This window comes from Saccopteryx leptura, chromosome 5 (assembly GCF_036850995.1).
Source record: "Saccopteryx leptura isolate mSacLep1 chromosome 5, mSacLep1_pri_phased_curated, whole genome shotgun sequence".
NCBI classification, from domain to species: domain Eukaryota; kingdom Metazoa; phylum Chordata; class Mammalia; order Chiroptera; family Emballonuridae; genus Saccopteryx; species Saccopteryx leptura.
In genome coordinates this window covers 196,289,034-196,306,944 of record NC_089507.1, presented here as the reverse complement: position 1 = coordinate 196,306,944, position 17,911 = coordinate 196,289,034, and the positions used below count along the sequence as shown (strand labels likewise).

At 54.4% G+C, this 17,911-nt stretch overlaps 1 protein-coding gene across 3 annotated transcripts in view; it reads right to left on the bottom strand.

Moving 5' to 3' along the window:
* The window catches only part of PMEPA1 (prostate transmembrane protein, androgen induced 1), a 49,318-nt gene that overhangs the window by 18,154 nt on the left and 13,253 nt on the right, over nucleotides 1-17,911 (bottom strand). The gene's annotated exons all lie outside the window — the stretch shown is intronic.

The following is a 17,911-nucleotide window of genomic DNA, read 5'->3' as shown; positions in this document are numbered from 1 at the left end:
CAGTGCTGGGAGCTCAGGGTTTCCAGGGCAGCTGAGGCACTGTCAGTCCTCCCGTGACTTGTTTTCTCTGTGGCAACAGGATTCAAATCTGTGCCCCTGGCTGGGTTTATTTTTGGGCAGGCAACTGATGATCTGAAATCTCCCATCTGTCTGTGTACGTGTCTCCTTCTCTCTCAGGGTACTTGTCTTTCTGGTATCTCCCGTGTGTGTGTGTGTGTGTGAGACTGTGTGGCTTTTTCCTGACACCCTGTTTCAGTCTTTTCCTCTTTCTTTTTCAGGTGACAAGCAAAAACGAACAGCCAGGGGGCAGGTACAAGCCTCGCAGAACACCAGCGTCTCTCCTGGTTCCCACCCCAAGGCCCCTACCCCACCATGAGACCACTTCAGCCCTTGGTATCACTTCCTTTGGAACAACATCTTCCACAAAATGCCAAAGGCTAGAAAGACCCAGGTCTGCCCAGCTCTTCTCTAAGAGAGGCGGAAGCTCACGGAGGTGCCTTTCCTCTGAGCTCCATCCAAGGGGACCTGGCAAAGTTGTAGGCAGCGTGTGGCCTGCCTCTGGATTCTAACCCTGTAAGCGTGACCTTGGCCCCCCCGCCTTAGTCTCCCAATTGTCGAGCACGGGTCAATAAAAGCACAACCTCCCAGGATTTCCAGGCACTAACTGAGCGGGGGAGTGCCCATTTGCTCTCCCGACAGGAGCTGGTCCGCATCGTTAGGGTAAAAGCAGGCAGCCTTGCCTGACCAGCATACTTCCACTAATGATCTGGAGGGGCTGAAACTGAGCAGGTCAATTCTGTTTCTATGATAACTGGTGTGGGCAGAGGGAGAAGAGAGAAACAGCAAGAACAAAAAAGTGGAGAAACTAGAAAACACCAGGAGACAGCTGTACACGGGAAATCGAGGTCGGGGTGGAAGCTCAGGGAGAGGCAGACTGGGAGGGCTTCCTCCCGCGCTGGCAGGACAGAGCCACGTGACAGTGAGGTGGCCCTAGGCTGGGGCTGGGGGAGACTTAGGAGGTATCCTCAAAAATTGTTTTGCCTATGTGTCTTCACTCATCTTCCTGTTTCCTCCCTTGCCCACTGACTCCCTTCTTCCACCTACCCTGCCCATAGCAGCCACAACAATTCAAAAAAAAAAAAAACACCAATTGAGTTACTGACTCGCGGTCAGATTAAAACTCTACAAGGCCTACTCAACCTCATTTCCGTACCTTCCACCTCCTTCCCTTGCCCACGACGGCATATTTCCTGTTCCTACCCCAGGGCTTTTGCACATGCACTTTGTCCCGGGATCTTTGCATGACCCACCTCAGGGAGACCTCCTGGTCACCCCATCCTAAACACACTCACCCCTCACCTCGCTCTGCATCTCCTGATGGCCTGTCTCGGCCTTGAGGGGTAATGCACGGTTCAGTGAAGGAGCCAGGGCCACCCCGGCTCTGTCCCATTCTGGCTTTCTGTGCCTCTGCTTTTTTTTATCTGCAGCATGGAGAAATGTTAGTTCTACCTCCATGGCCTGTTTGAAGATTGTGAAGTACCTAGAAAGCACCTGCCGTATAGGGAGGCACTGTGTACATGCTGGCTACGATGAGAAACTATCCTTATTCATTTGCCTGCCTATTTATTCCTGACTTCACCTCTCCAGCAAGAAAGCTCCGTGTGAAGGTCCTTGTTTATCTGGTTCTCACTGTTAGCACCGCCTGACCTGTGGTGGCGCAGTGGATAAAGCGTCGACCTGGAAATGCTGAGGTCGCCGGTTCGAAACCCTGGGCTTGCCTGGTCAAGGCACATATGGGAGTTGATGCTTCCAGCTCCTCCCCCCTTCTCTCTCTCTGTCTCTTTCTCCTCTCTAAAAATGAATAAATAAAATAAAAACTAAAAAAAAAAAACACAAAAAAAAACTGTTAGCACCATGCCTGGAATAATACGCTGCCCTTCGCGAAGATGGAAGGAAGGAATCCATGCCCCAGGTCCACTCACCAGAAGGACTCTTATCTCTACGCAGAGGACACAGGGATGTTAATGAAAAGTGAAGGAGCTTTCACAAAATGGAACATGCAAAAGACCATATGACCCAGCAACTGCCCAGCTGGGCTTTCCCCCAGAGAAATGAGTCTTACGGCCACAGAGACACCTGTGCGTGAACGCTCACAGCGGCTTTCTCTGTAACAGCCCCAACTGGAAGCGGCCTGATGCTGTTCCACAGCTGGATGGGTAAACTGACCGTGGCACGTCCCTATCCTAGGGGACTGCCCGTGATGAAAAGGAATGGGCTGTGGACGTTGGAGAATCACGCTGGGTGAAAATAGCCCATCTGCAAAGGTTGTGTGCTGTATGATTCCACTTATATAATGTTCTCAAAGTGACTCAATAATAGCGAGCCTGGTCGCCAGGGGTTAGGGAGGAAACGGGAGGGAGGTGTGTGTGGATATTAAAGGGTAGAAAGAATGAGGAGGTCCTTGTCATGGGGTTGTTGTGTCTAGACTGTGATGGGCTCGCGTCAATCTCCATGTGATAAAACTACACAGAACTAAACATACACACACACACACATACACATTCACGTAAATGAGTGCATGACACAGGAAACCCGAATGAGGTCGATGCGTTATAGCAAATGTCGATTTGCTGGCTGTGTAGATGTTACCACTGGGGGAAACTGGGTGATATGCACAAAAGCCCTCTATTATTTCTTACAACTGCGTGCAATTCTACAATGATCCCAAAATAAAGGTTTTGTTTTTTTTCTTCTTTTTTTAAAGTGAAGATGGAAGGCCCTGTCCCTTGGGGCCCTTGCTTCACACTGGCAGAGGGTACTGCCAGCAGTCTCAAGCAATCCCTGGGGTGCAGCCCAGGCCCGGCCCTGGGAGGGGTGGCTTCCTGCAGGGGGGAGGGGGAGGGCCGAAACAGAAGCCGCTCGCCCTGCCAGCCCCCTCCCGTCTCCCGCTCCCAGCAGCTGCCATCTGGAGACTGCAGCCAGCCAAATGAAACCATCTCTCCGCTGTCGTCTTTCAACTTGCAGGTCTGGCTCCCAGGTTTGAAGATTAAATTCTAAACATACCATTTAAATTTTAGAAATGCAGAGAGATGATTTGAAGCAACCTCTAAGCCCTGGCTCTTATTGGCTTCCCCCTATAAAGAGCAAAGAACTTCCAACTTCTTTCCCAAGGGGAGGGAGAACAGCTTGGGTTCCCTTAATAGAAAGTATCATTGTATTCCGATACAATCAAATATCCCAATACAGTGTATCAAAGTGTCACTGTATCCCCAACACAATCAACTGTCCCCAGCACAATGTATCAACGTGTCCTTGTATCACTGTAAAGTATCAATGTATCGCCAATGGTAAAGTGACTATGAATTCTGCTGTGAGTGGCCACCACAGGCATAGCAGAGTCAGGAGCTACAGGGCGTCAGAAGACAGTCCAGCATCCTTTTCTCAAATATGACGCACCTGTTTTCTCAGGAAACCTGGCCTGAGCTGGATTTGCTCTGTGATGAGTACTGGTTCCTCTGAGCTTGGGGGTCCATGCCAGCCCCTGTGCTAGCTTGGGAGAAGTAAGTGTTGGCCCCTGCAGGGCTCAGTGCTGCCAGGGGCAGGGGGAGGAGGGCGCTGAGCTAGGAAATACACAAGTAAGCACCAAGCACCAGTAGCTCTCGGGGTGCTAGAAAGGTGATGCAAAAAGGTGCTGAATGGAATGCTGGGTGGGAGGGCTCTAGATGGGATGTCAGGGGCGGCTTGTCTGAGGAGGTGGTCTTGAAGCCAAGACCTGAAAGCTGGGAAAAGCTGGGAGAAGTACACTCCTGGCCAAATGAATGGCTAGTGCAAATGCCCTGAGGTAGGAATGCCCGTCACATTCAAGGGCAAGAAGGAAGACTGATGCCACTGGGATGTGGAAGGACGGTGTGAGGAATTGGCTGATTCTGGGCTGGGCAAGTGTGCATGACTCCCGGGGTGACTGTGTGTGCGTATACCAGCAGGGGGTGTGCAGAGAAGGTGAGTTAAACATGATCCAGGTATCACTTTCCAGTGTGATTTCCAAACAAGTCACATGTCACAATTGCCACGGAAGCTCCTTAAACGCAGCACACCGGGCCCCATGTCCCCTGCATCCAACAGACTGAACGGCACTTCAGTGGCAGGTCAATGGACCTGCAGGCTTCAGTATTTTTTTTTTGCATAGCTGCCTGCTGCAGATTAAACAATCTCTATCAGGCTTTCTCTTTGGTGGGGAACCACTGCTTCAAATAAATTCTTAGCTGCAGTCCCAGATATAAAAGCAAATGCTGGAGTCTAATATTGAAACTCACACAGTGGAAGGGAGAGGAGGGGTGGATGCCAGGACCTTGAGAGGCTCAGAGATCCCCGAAGCAACCTGAACTTCTGAAAACAAGCCTATTGGATGTGAGGTCCCTGGGGGAAGCAGCAGCTGGGAGATGCCGACATGGGTCAGATGTGAAAAGGATGGAACCAGAGAGGAGAAGGCAGTTGCTCAGAGTCAAGGAGTCCTGGCCACCCACACTGGTGTACTTTGTTAGGGTCAGTGAGATGCCCCACCCAGGGAGGGAGGGCCATGCCCTTGCCCATCTCAGTGAGGTGTGTCTGGCACAAGGTGTGGAGCCTGGCTCATGTTCACCGAAAGCCCCGGGAGCCCTGGCTGGATGAATGAGTGGAGGAGTGACTTTCGCCCATCAGACACACAGCAGGGAGTTTCACCACTATGGTTCAGTTGCGCTGTGCTAAGAGCTCTAAGTGCATTCTACCATTCAAGGCTCCCAACCAGCCACTGCGGGGAGTCCTGTTATCACGTACACTTGACAGATGAAGAGGCTGCCAGCCAGCCTGCCCGCCCGCACTCACACAGCTACGTCAAGGGCAGGCCCGAGGGTTAAAGCAGTGTTTCTCACTGAGGGCAATCCTGCACACCAGAAGACATCTGGCAATGTCTGGGAATGTTTGTAGCTGTCCCACCTGATAGGGGGCACACCATCTGCTGTCTGCTTCCCCACTAGAGGCTGAGCTCCATGCGGGCCAGCCCAGGTCCCTTCAGTCACCACCATCTGTCCCCCATCTCCTTCAGTGGCACGGAGCAGGAGTTCAATTATTTGATGGATGAACAGCGATCACCAATTCCCCAGATGCCCAGGCCCACCCTGCATAAACTGCACACAAGTGTATATACACGGCTGCACGTAGCTGGAGTCAGGACAGGAAGGCTGCCGCTGGGAATGGGGGCTTGAGTGGATTCTTTCTGGGTCCTGCCTCAAAGGCAGGAGACCAGCTCTGCCATCAAATCGTCACATGACCTTGGGCAAGGTGTTTCTCTTTCAGCCTCAGTATTCTCATCCATGAAATGGGGCAATGACCCCCAAGTTCCCTTGCAAACCAAAGCACAAATTCCCCACTGATGAGGGGTCCAGCTCCTGGGTCTTCTTGGAGTGTCAGGGGTGCTATCTGTTGCCCAGAGGGGTCCCCCCAAGTTATCCCTGCAACTGCACCTCTTGACAAACAGGTATGAACATGGTCAGCAAGCAGGGGTCCTTAGCCAGCACCCCACACACTAGGAAGATGAGAAGACCCACTGAGGAGGTGGAGCTGAGCCCCCCAATTTCTCCATTATAAAAGATAATTTAAACCCACTGCAATAGTACACATTGCCTATCAAATGTTCACATTCCCCGTCACCGGCAGAAAGCAACTCCTTGTGGACAGAAGGAAGTTCAACTGATGAGTTATAAATATTTCTGCTCCATGCTGCTGGGCGTCAGTCTTTCTGCATGAGTGGGCCCCACTGAAAAGCAAGGCGGTGCACCAGATTTGTTTCAAATTATGAAAATAGATGTTGTCTCCTGGCCACATCTGTTTTGTCTGACAAACGAGCAGCAATTTGCCTCCCAAATAAGGCAGCACACCAAGGCCATCTTGAAAGTCTGGCTTCTCCAACTATTTAGAAAAGAAAAAAAAAAAAAAAAAAAGTCCAGACCTCCCCGATTGGAGCTTTTAAAAAGGAGATGATTTTTCGATCTCATCGCTAAGGCTGCGGGCTCACGGGCATCGTGCTGTGCCCACCCTTAGCTCGGCTGGCAAAGTTCACATCTCCCTGCGCAAATTGAAGGAACGGGGGTCCCTGCTGCTCTTTAAAAAAGAAAAAGAAGACCAGGAGATATGCAATCAATTATATAAAAAAGAAAAAAAAAAAGTTTCCTCAAAAATCAAGCCAAGAGTGTGTTTTTCATGGGCTGGGAAAGACCAGTTTTTGGAGGGAAAAAAAAATCAATCCTAGTGCCACTCATTTTTCTGGTGCACACTGGCTTGGTGACAGGGTTCATGTCATCATTTCCCTTTAATTACTCCAAGACAGACCCAGTTACAGTGCAGACAGTCCTCCGGCCCCAGGCCCTGCTGTTTCACAGCCCCCCCTTCTGGAGGACCATTCCCACCTGGGAAGTTGGTGGAGGGGCCGGCCCGCGCCTGCTCACACACAAGCTTGGTGATGTTGTTTTGGTCCTTCTCTTTTTCTTTTTTAAAGGACCCCTTAACCTCAAAACACGACATTTAGGATTTTCTTCCTTAGAGACGGGCGTTACAGTAACGGGCGAGCGGGGAGAAACCTTAGTGACTGTGTAAGTCAGAATATTACAGACTCAGCCAGCTGCGGTCTCCCTTCTGGGGCAAGGGAATTACAGGTTTTCAGGAGAAAAGGATGAAAAGGCTCAGAGCCCCACATTCTCCGGCCCTCAGTCTCGGCTCCGTGTTAAGTGGCCGGCACAAAGCTAGTCATAAGCCTGCGAATGGGAGGTGCAGGTTAACAGACAGCTGCCTGGGAGTCTGGACTGCTCTAGGGGGAGAAATCAAAAGATCCGGCCAAGAAACCCAGAGTGTTCTCAGACACACTTCCTCCACCTCTCATATTGGGCAGATGAAATGTCTGGGGCCCCCTTCCCTGCCCCCCAGGAAAGCAGACTGACATGCCGGATTTGCATGGTCTGGCAGAAATGAGACGCAGGGTAGGGGTCCCAGGGGACATCTGGATAGCGCCTGCCCCCAGCCCCCTCCCCACCTTTTGTGCCCCCTACCACGTAAAACCCCAAGGGCAGATGGATGACTGCAGGGTAGAGGTGGAAATTTATGGCTTTGCAACCAGGTCAACAGCAGTGACAATAGTTTCAAGGTGGGGGGGGGCGGTCTGGCTGGGGAGACGGGCAGGACACGGGCAGGGCACCGGCCATCTCTCCGCCCTTCAACGCCACTCCAGAAGGGAGCTCTGGCACCTGCTTCCCTCCCGACCTGAGCGTACGGCTGGATGGTCACAATGCAGTCTCCTAACCTTTGGGGCTACCTCGCAAGGGGCAGGGTGCAGAGTCCAGAGAGGCCGAAAGTGGTCCCTGTCCTGGTCATCAGCAGGACAATGCCTATTTGTAGGCTCAGTGTCTGCAGAGATGGCAATGGGTAAATGGGGGGGGCAGGGAGACACTCCACCCCCACAGTTTGCCCCCTTTCACTCTGGCAACAATCGCCTAGTCACTATGGCAACAACGTTAATTGATGTATCTGTTTGGAATAACTCAAACCCCAGACTCATTCAGACGGCCCCAATATTTTTATCTTTGAAAAGCCAACCCCAGTGTTTTGTTCATCTATGTGTGCCACATACATACATATGTACGTATGTATGTACGTACAAAAGTTGCAAAAGAGTGATAAAAAGTGGAGAAGTTTGGGAAGGGGAGAAGGGGGTCTCTGCCTGCCCTTCAGAGAGGAGAAAACCTGGGAAGTCACTCTCTCTCTCTCTCTCCTTTTTTTTTTTTTTTTTTTTTTTGGTGCTGGTATAAAATTAGCACCGTCAAGTCAATGTGTTATAAACACAAAGGCTGCTGCCAAGAGGTGAAGTGACTTCATTTAATGGAGAGAAGAACTAGAAGAACAATTTTGGGGAGGGGGAGGGTGGTCACATCGTTGGAGGGGTGGTATCCGCAGCCCACTTCATGTCCCATCACCAGAGGGAAAAGCCGGTCTCTGAGAACGTGCATCTGCAGCGTGTCTAGACAGCCATAAAGAGGACAATTAAGAGAAAGAAAAAAAAGCTGCAAGCCACAGTCACCCCTCGTCTCCTCCTCGCAGGGCACCCGGCTGCAACCCGCACAAACTGCCTGAACAGGCGAAAAATTATGAAACAAGAAAAGGCCAGTGTGGGCTGGGGGAGGCAGGGCAGTCTGGGCCGAACGCAGTTTATGAGCGAGCGTTTTGAAATTCTGCTTTAACTACGCCGGTAAATGAATTCAACCTTGTCAGATCTTTCTCCCTCGCGCAGACCAAATATCCCGCTGGCGTGCTGTCTAGACACAGATAACAAAGGACTTTTTACAGCGCCCAGAGACACGCTGACAAAGTAGCCATTTAAAGATGCAGTATTGCTCTCTCCGTCTAAAACGATTTGTCAGATGGACTTAAATGAAAATGCTAAGTTATCGGTCTGGTTCGGGGTCTGCCGGTGGATGGGGAGGCTGGGGTGAGGGGAGGGGGTTGGCTATCAGGGGGCTGGCTGCTCCGAAGAAATAGAAAACAGATCATCTCTGATTGGGCTGCACTCCAACTTGCTCTTAGAATAGGACTGTGCGTGGCTGACCGGCAGATAATTCTCGCTCCTCTCGTTCCAAGGGGTCAACTATTACAACGTTCCTAGCACCTGGTGGGAACAGCTTCTGTGTATTGCTGTTCAATTTTAGAGGGTGGCAAAAAGGGTTAAAGTAAAATTCATGGGGGTGAGGACCTGCCTGGGGGAGGGGGACACTGAGAAAAATGGGAGAGGAGAAACTTGGTGTTACCTCTAAGTATGCGTTACTTTAGCAGGAGGGGTTTGCCCTTGCTTTTACAACAGATCGCTACAAAATGGGCCAATGCTCCCTTCCCAGGAAAGGACAGTGTGTGTGTGTGTGTGTGTGTGTGTGTGTGTGTTTAAGGGGAGGGTGGACTGCATCCCTGGGACATACTCACTGTGACCCCACATACACCCTGGATCATGAGGTGTGCCTGTCTGTCCTCAGCCAGACCAGGCCAAAAGGAGGAGGAAATGCGCCCATGAGCTCGTAGGCCACCCCCTGTCCAGGTCACAACTTGGGTCCCCATGGTAGGGGTCTCTAATCTCTTCAATTCAGAGTTGCCAACTTTTAGAGCAAAGCCTGGCACCCACCAGGTGCCCAACAAAGGGCCATTCTTTCCACCAACCTTCACCTGCCAGGGTGCTGGCTTCCTCCCTGCGTCTGCCCACGCTCCCTTCTTCCCTCCAACGCCGGAGCCAGACAGACACGGATCAAACTCCCGCTCCACCTCTTCCAAGCGGCCCAAGACGAGCCACTGCTCTGAGCCTCAGTTTCCCTAACTGTGAAGGGTGCCCCAGCCACTCGCCCTGAAGAGCTGTCATGAGAATTAAATGCCGGGGGGACGGGGGGGCTGCTGTTGGCACAGCATGCTGCCCCGAGCCTCATTGCTGCCACACGTGGAGAGCTCAGCTCAGGGCTGGACACACACAAACGTCCATACACAGCACTGTCAGGATTAGACAAGAGCTGTCGACACCGGTCCCCAGGGAGGTCACCAGGATGACATTAACTCGTTACAGTGACTCAAAACCACTCAAATAAAGGGGAAGGTATAGGCCACCTGTCAGAGGACCAAAGACTCGAGCGCTCCCCCTTATTCTTTTCTGGTTTCCATGCTCTCGTTTTTAATAACTGCTGATAAAAGGCTGCTACTAATCGCTCCTCCCATGGCCCACGGCTCCTCTGCCCGTGGGCAGAGCCTCTGGCTTCACCCTGACACACGGAGGTCGTGGTTCTGGAAGACATCAGCCACCGCGTCAGATACAACACTGGGATTTAGAACAGCGTTCTCTGGTCAAGGGGTCCAACCGAGTGATGGGAACTTAGAGTCCCTCACGGTCCCCTGTGCCGGGGACAGGGCTGAGGCCCTGGGACTATGAGATGCCAGAGATCCAGAGGCCAGCTGGGTCAGCACTGCCATCTAACAGCTGACTCCCAGGCTTGGAGGGGATGCAACTTGCCCGGGTGACCCGGCCAGGAGTGGAGAGAACCCACCTGTGATTGCCTCCTACACGCACCTGCTGCCCATCTCGACCGGCGACTGTGGCAGGTGTTACTGATGGATGACGGCGCTGTTCCTCAGAGCCCAGCTCGGGCCTCCTCCTCCACCCAGCCACCGGGGACGTCTCTACCCAGCCAACAAAACAAAACTGTTTTTGCCAACTCTTCCCCAAACACAGTCGTGAGGTCTTTGACCTGAAAGGAGTCTTTGCCCGGAGGAAATAAAAGATGTCCTGCAGGACACACTCAGGCACGTTTCAGGTAGAAACAGAAGAGGCTGGGCTCCAGCGATCATTCCAAAGACCCACAGCAGTGTCCAGCATCTCCACACTTCTGCCCACACTGGACCCTACCCTGCCTGCCTTTCTTGGTCATGCTGTTTCCCAAACTCACCCCAAACCCTCAGGGCCTCCTGCAAGCTCCTGAGAGGTGTGAGCAGCTTTCTCCCTGTGGGTTCTCTGTCGTTTCCCTCCTGGAGCTCCAGATGGCCTCTGTCTCTCGCCTTTCCTGGGTCCTTGTGTCTGTCTTCCCCTCTCAGCTCTGAGCACCATGAGGGCAGGCTGGTTGGTTCAGGTCCCACTGCAACCTCTGTCTTCATAACCTTGTACCCACCTTCCTTTCCACCTGGTTCAGCCACCACTGCTGGTGCTGTGGACCCTGGCAGGGCCGTCCCTCGCTGCTCTCCCCGCCTCCAGCCCCATCTCCACGCATCATCCACTGGGCCCGTGTTACCCCTCTCCTGCTCTGCTCCCCCCTCCCCTCACGGGGCTCCCCAGTACCCCAGCACCAACTCCAAATGCCTCTCAGCCTGACAGCTCTGTCTCTAACGAGCCCTCTTCCGCTTTGTGGGTCCCGGAGGCCTTGTACTCTGCTCTGCCTCAGCAGGAAATCTGCAACCTGAGATGAACTCTGCTCTCCTTCCCCAAGGCCGGGCCAGCAGGCACTGCGGCCTGGGCGTGCAGTAAGTGCCCTAAACCACCCCAACTCCAGGGGCTTTCCCCAGCACAGCAGAGCTGGGAGGGGCCTTCTGGTGGGAACAGGCCATTCAAAGAGGGCAAGTGACTGCCCACATCACACAGCCACACGTCCTGGACAAAGCCTCTCGTCCTCACTGGCGGCAAACCGCCTGCAGTGGCTTCTGCCTGTGTTCTCTCCTGGGCTTATCAGGAAGGGGCGTCTGCACATTCCTTCCCTGGCCCAAGACTAAACAATGTCATAATTATTGCCATCAAAAGAGTGATGTGCCAGGTGGCGAAGGTGGACTATCTCATGAAATCCCCATCCTGGTTCTCCCTGTGAGATGTCCTGTGGCCATTCATGTCCCCATTTCTCAGATGAAACAACTGAGGCTCGGAGGTGACAGACCTGGCTAGCTGAGAACTGGGCCTGGAACCAGGGCATCACAATGCTCTCAGTCTGCCCTTCTCCTTGGCCGGAGCCAGCTCCCAGGCAGTGACACCAACAGCCAGGGGACCAGGTGGCTTTGGGACCCACTAGAGGGACATTTCTATCTGCCTTGCCCTTTATGAAGCACCCAGACATGGCGAGCATCCCTGAGCGGGTGAGGCAGTGGGTATGGCACAGGGTTTCCTGGGCTCTGGCCTGCCTGGGCGCTGCCTCTGGCCCAGACCCACTGGCACGGGCGGCGGGTTTTATTTAGACGCTGTCAGCTGAGCAGCTCTGGGCGCACAGGCCTGAGTGGGCGTCAACTTGATTGGGTTTCACAGCGCATTTCTGTCGGGAACTGCCTCAGTCATTACAAATCAGGGCATGTTTTGCTGGTAGGGCTGGTCACTGGCCGGGCAGGCGGAGACACCAGCCGCCTCCTTTGAAACTGGCGTCCCTTGACCCACCCCCACCCCTTTCTTCTCTTGGGGAAGATTTCTTCCTGCCTGGGCCCAAATCCCACTCTCTGGGGCCGCTCCCCAACCCCTGACCCTGCAGAACAAAAGGGAGTGTGAGCGTCTAGACCGCCCGTCTGAACGTGAGACGGGGCATTGTGCGCCCGAGCGAGGCCTGGCCTCCCAGGCGGAAAGGTCGGGGTGCAGGGCCAGGCGTGGGAGGCTCTGGCTGGGCCCACCTCCCCGATGCCCTGCCTGGCTTGGCCCTCCTGGGACAGAGACGTGGCCGGAGCCCAGCCCCTGGAATCCAGCCTGGACCACTGCCTAGGCTGGAAACGCTGTCCCCAATAAAACTCGGGGGAATCCTGAGCCATCACTATAGGAACGGATTCACAGGAAGCCCTCAGAAAGGGCCTGAACCCAGGTGAACCCGGGCGGCATCTGTGAATATCAGCTGTTTCATTACGATGATTGGTTTTGAAGCTTCATGTGTATTCCAGGTTGACAAGGGTGGAGGGCGCCGGAGGGGACCCCAGGGTCTTCCTTTCTCTGGAAGGCCTTGCTCCAAGTGGAGGACACATTCCTGGACACCTGACTGTGGCTGCTGGCTGTGGCCCAGGCCCCTACTCACCCTCTCTGGGTGTCAGGGATCCCATCTGCAAAGAGAGCTTTGAATCAGATCTGTGGCTTTTCTGACTTGTTTGACCAGCAGAAACCTTCGATCTTGAATGAAAGTCTGACTCAGGAGCCCGAGTCATATTAAATGGAAATAGAAACAGCCTGGCTGAGGCTGATGCGGGACCTGGAGGAGGTTGCCAGCGAGTGGTGCAGGCTGAGGGTGGGCTGGGGGCGCACCCGTCTCCCCAGCCACTGGCACCTGCCCTTTATCCGCTTTCAAGGCTAACGCCTGGGACAGGCCTGCGGGAAAGAGGTCCGCCGAACGAACTGAGCTCCTGATGGGATACAGGCATTTTGACTTTCAACTTTGTCATTTTTTTCAAATTCTTTGAATTTTTGTTAAATAAAGAGCATATATTGCTTTATATAATCAGAAGAGTCACACTGTTTTCAGCGTGACCTAAGAGGCAAAAATGCTAATCATCTCGTCAGGGGCGGTGCTGGGGGACTCGGCTGTACTGCGGGGACCATCTGGCAGAAGCGTGGAAACAGGCGCACGCGGGTCCGCGGCTTGGAATGCGTCCTCAGAACCAGAGGGGCAAAGGCTTCCAGGACACGCGCCCCTTCCCCGGGGCCATCAGAATCTCTGGTTCCCCAGCAGACAGGACCTCAGACCCAGAGTTCTTGAATCCGTTTCTCCTACAACAAAAGTGTACAAATGCAGGGTCCGGGCCCACCCCAGGTCTCCAGCGAGCGTCCCGAGGGAAAGCCCAGAGGTCTCTGTCTCCCTGATGTTCCACATCTGAGTTTAGAACCACTGTGTCTGGTCGGTTCGGATGGAGCCGCAGCAGGGGACAAGGCTGACAGAGAAGGAATCAAGAGAGAAGGGGGGTCCTGCCCGCCTCTCCCCACCGTCTGTCTGTCTTTTTCATCCCTGCGTATTTCCAGAACATCAAGCCCCACACAGAGTAGGTGCTTAATAAATGGTGAGTGGAATCCTGAATGAAGGAGTCAAATGTGGAGGAAAACTGCCCATCAGTGACATTCCCAAATGAGCACAAAGGAACACAAGCCACCCCGTCTTCTAGTCCCCCGTCAGTACGGGGCGAGGGGGCCCACTCCCCGGGCTCGTCTTCCTCCTCAGCACTTCCGAGGGGTGCCTGCAGCAGGGGGCTGGGCTGGGGGCCCCGGGCAGGCGGGAGGGCGGGGGCCGGGCCGGGGGCCCCGGGCAGGCGGGAGGGCGGGGGCCGGGCTGGGGGCCCTGGGCAGGCGGGAGGGCCGACGGGGTCCCCAGGGGACAGCAGCTGAGGGGACCACAGAAGCTCCGGCGCCTAGAACTCCTCTCCTGGTTCCTTACAGGTGGAGTGGGGGAACCTTCTTCCCAAAAGCAATCATTGCTCTGCTGTGGAAAATCAGGCAGGTCCAAGTGGAGAGGGAAAGGAGCCCTGTCCGCTGTCTCCTGGTCTGGGTTTGTCCAAGGCATGTGCACAGAGGGGTTCAGACCCATCCCTGGTGCCCAGAGCCTCAGTCTACCCGCCCACCCCGTCTGGGGAATGGCGACTGGAGCCGTGGTGTGACGGAGCGGGCTGCGATCTGTAACCTCACTGAGACACCTCTCCCCACGCAGAACTCCCGCTCAGGCCCCGAGGCCCCACGGGAGCCAGGGCCCCGAGCCCACTCTCCCCTCCGTCTCACCGGGAGGTCCCAGGGCTTCCGTCGCTCTGTTGCCCTCAGTACTGACCACGTCTTTATAACAGAACAAGTTGCCTTTCCTGAGCTTTCACACGGCACCTCTCATTCGATCCTCACTAAGATCCTATGAGGCAGCTGACTCTTCTGACCCCCATTTTACAGATAAGGAAACTAAGGCTCAGAGGGAGAAGCAGCCCTAAGTTCTAGGAAGTCAAATCCAGGCTGTTTGGCTCCACACCGGCCCTACTGCCGTCCCCTTCTTGGATCTGGGTCCTCAGTGCCCACTCACTCGCCACACACCGGGCTGGTCTCCCCGATGACTTGCCAGGCTGGACTGGACTTCAGAGCAGATGTATCCAGGAAACCATGGGGGCGGGGCAGCAGCGAGGATGTCAGGATGGAGGCCAGAAACCACAGACATCTAGGAGAGAAGACGGAGCCCCGACCTCACAGTCCCTGGTGCCCAGTGTCTCCGAGCCTGGTCCTCCTCCCCAGACCCCGTCCCTTGCTTGGGCCACTGCTCTTTCAGAGGGGCCTGGACTTCCGTTTGGCCTACAGTCTCAGGGGCGGGCACAGCCACTCTTGGTCCCAGGAGAAGTTCCCTGAGGGCCAAAGCTGCCAGATGAAGAAGAGGCAGAGCGGCTGCCCCCGCACTGGCCACCCACGGCCATGGCACCCTGCCAGGGTGGCCTGCAGGAGCAGGGGTCCGTCTGGGGCCTGAAGCCCCTCTGTCCACCCCACCTCACCTCACCGGGACACTCTCAGGGCGAGCACCACCTTTCCCAGTAACTGACAGCTGACTGGCGAAATTGATCAGATCCATAAGGGGCCAGAACTGTCCCTTGGCCGAGTCCACAGCCCACACTCAGATAAATTCAGTGACCATGGCAGCCTGCTTCCTGGCTCTGCTATAAAGGTTCAAGTCCTGGCTCTGCTACGACAGCCATGAGACCAAGACAAGTGCCTTCTAAGCCTCAGTGTTCACATCTGTACAACGGGACGGATGGTCGCAAGCACCTCCAGGGGGGCGGGGAGGACTCCACACCATGGGGAATGTGCTGGGAAATGTTCCTCGGGACACGAGGGGGCTGCAATGGGGCTGCCGAAGAGTTCTTGCCCTCAGGAGCATTTTCCTGGCTTTCATACCTCCTCAAAATCACTGTTGACTCAGTGCTGGCTGTGGGTGGAGGGCTCAGGGAACTGGTCAAACCAAAATCTAACCGGAACCAACAAGGCAGAATCTGGGCACAAAGAGACAACACAACACCCAGACAGTCCCCAAAGCAGCGGAACTATGTCCACCCGCTCGGCCAGGATCCTCTACATTCCAGCCGGGCTGCAAGGCTTATGTGGCTGCAATAAAAATTCCCAGACAGGTAGTCAGGTAGGAGGCAGGCCCGGGACGAGCAGAGGGCAGGGGAGGGAGCGAGGGCCATGGGCTCGCCTGCCTTGCAAGGAAGGCCAGCGGGTTCAGGGAGGGACCTCTCTTCCCTTTCCTCTCTGTTCCGCAGGACCAGACCCGGGCCCGGATCTGAGACCTGGGGCCATGCCCAGGCCCAGGCAGGTCTCTGAGCCGGGAAGGTGCCTGCCTCACTTGGGCCTGACTAGCCTCCCAGGCTGAGTCCCTCAAAGGAGCTTGCCACCTCTCAAGATGTTCAGTTCCAGTCTCACTGTGGGGTCTTTAAACAGCTCCTCCTACCCCGTCTCATGCAAACTGTTTAGAAAATAGTTGAAATAAACACAGCTCTGCCAAACCCCAAGCCAGACAGGTGGCCAGACTTCCCCCAGTGCCTCTGCTTCTGGGACATTGCCCAGCAGTGACCCATGATGGTGGGGGTGACATCAGGAATCCAAGCAGCCCCGCAAGGCCCACAGCCAGGACACACCTTTGCCCACTCTCTCCCCACTATGTCTCCACTCCCCAGAAACAGAAGGGACATTAAGAGGCCGGCTAATAGATCACAGATCTATTCTGTGAAATATCAAACCATGTCAGGCACTAAGGCAATTAAATAAAGGAGATTTTTTTTTTTTCCATTACAAAAAAGGAATGTAGAGATCTGGTGAAAACACAGAGTCCAGATGACACGCAGCTGTGACCGGACAAATCGCAGACACTCTGAGCCTCGGTACTCCCCTGCACACTGCGTGGGGACCGTGAGAATCCAGTGGGCATAGGGCTGGCTTCTCCGCCATCAGCCCCATCCCGACAATAAGCGTCTCTGAGCCGAGTAACTGGAGGAAGTACGGGAGAGTCTCCTGTAACTCCCCACCCATGGACTTCCCCCTTAGCTTGCAGAGGGCGACATGACCCCGTGACCTTGATCTCATTAGAATCGAGTTGACCCTGATGTTCAAACGCCTGGGTGACCTTCGAAGGTCAAGAGTGAAGTGCCTCCGTTCTGCAGGAGGTGCCTTGAGTCTGGAATTGCTCCTTAAGGCCCCTGAGGACGCCTTCGATGTGCCTCTTAAACATCACTTCTCTGTCAGCTTTCCCAATTCGGCCTTTTCCGAACACCCATTAAAGGAATTATAATTCCTCAATATGTTCATTTTAAATTTTCAATAAACACTCCATTGACTCACTTTTACTACTGGGCTATGTCTTAAACAATAACATTCAGGAGATCAATGAGGTGCTTGTTCCGTTTTTTTCCCAGCGCACATTTAACCTACATCAACCTAAGTGCATCACTAGTAAATGTGAAAGGCCCATCCACACGCCATCCATAACTTTCCCATGCGCTACCAGCTTGCTCTGGGCCTGTTGGTGTCTCCAAACCTACAAGGTAGGGTACACAGGTGGCAGCTTAAACAGGTTCCAGACCCAGCTCAGTCAATTACTGTCCTTGTGCCCTTGGGCAAATGACTTCCATCCTCCGAGCCTCTGTTTGTCCACCCTGGGATAGTAGCTCCCACGGGGGCTGCATGTAACATGTCACATGTAACATGCTGCCTGGCCCATGGCAGGCTTTCAGTAAATAAGAGCAATGAAACCACGTGTTGTCATATAAGAGCACAAAGAAGTCGGAACGCTCACTAACATCCCCATTTTAGGGATGTAGAAGTGAGCGCTGGGGACCACAAAGCTGGTAGCTGAAGGGGCCACGACTCTGGGCCACCATCCTGAATCTGAAGCCACTCTGTGGCTATCACTTCACTTTTCAGAGAATGCTGGAGTCGAGGGGACGGGGACCATGGCCTGTGAGCCTCATGCTCAGAGAGTGCTGGAGTCGAGGGGACGGGGATCATGGCCTGTGAGCCTCGCGCTCTCCGTTGAGGCATGGCCCGATGCCCAGGGCACGCAGCTCCCTTCCGAGGTCCAAGCCAACTATCCGCCAGCAGGAAATCGGCCTCGAGCTCATCGCCTGTGAGTAACCACCTCCGCCAGACATGATTGATGACTCATACCTGTCTGGAGTCACCCACATCCTCATTCCCCGAAAAGGAATGCAGGCCAGGTGAGGCGACCGGGTGGCTGGCGGGACCGGGCCGAGTGGTGGCAGAACTGTAGCCTGCCGAGTCTCCACGGGCTCTGCCACCACCCTGAGACCCACCCCCCAGCTGGGGCTGGACAAATGTCCGGGTCTCGAGTCCCTGCGGATGGGAACCACATTCAGGTTACAAAATTTTTCCCCAAGGAGGCGCCTGGAATCC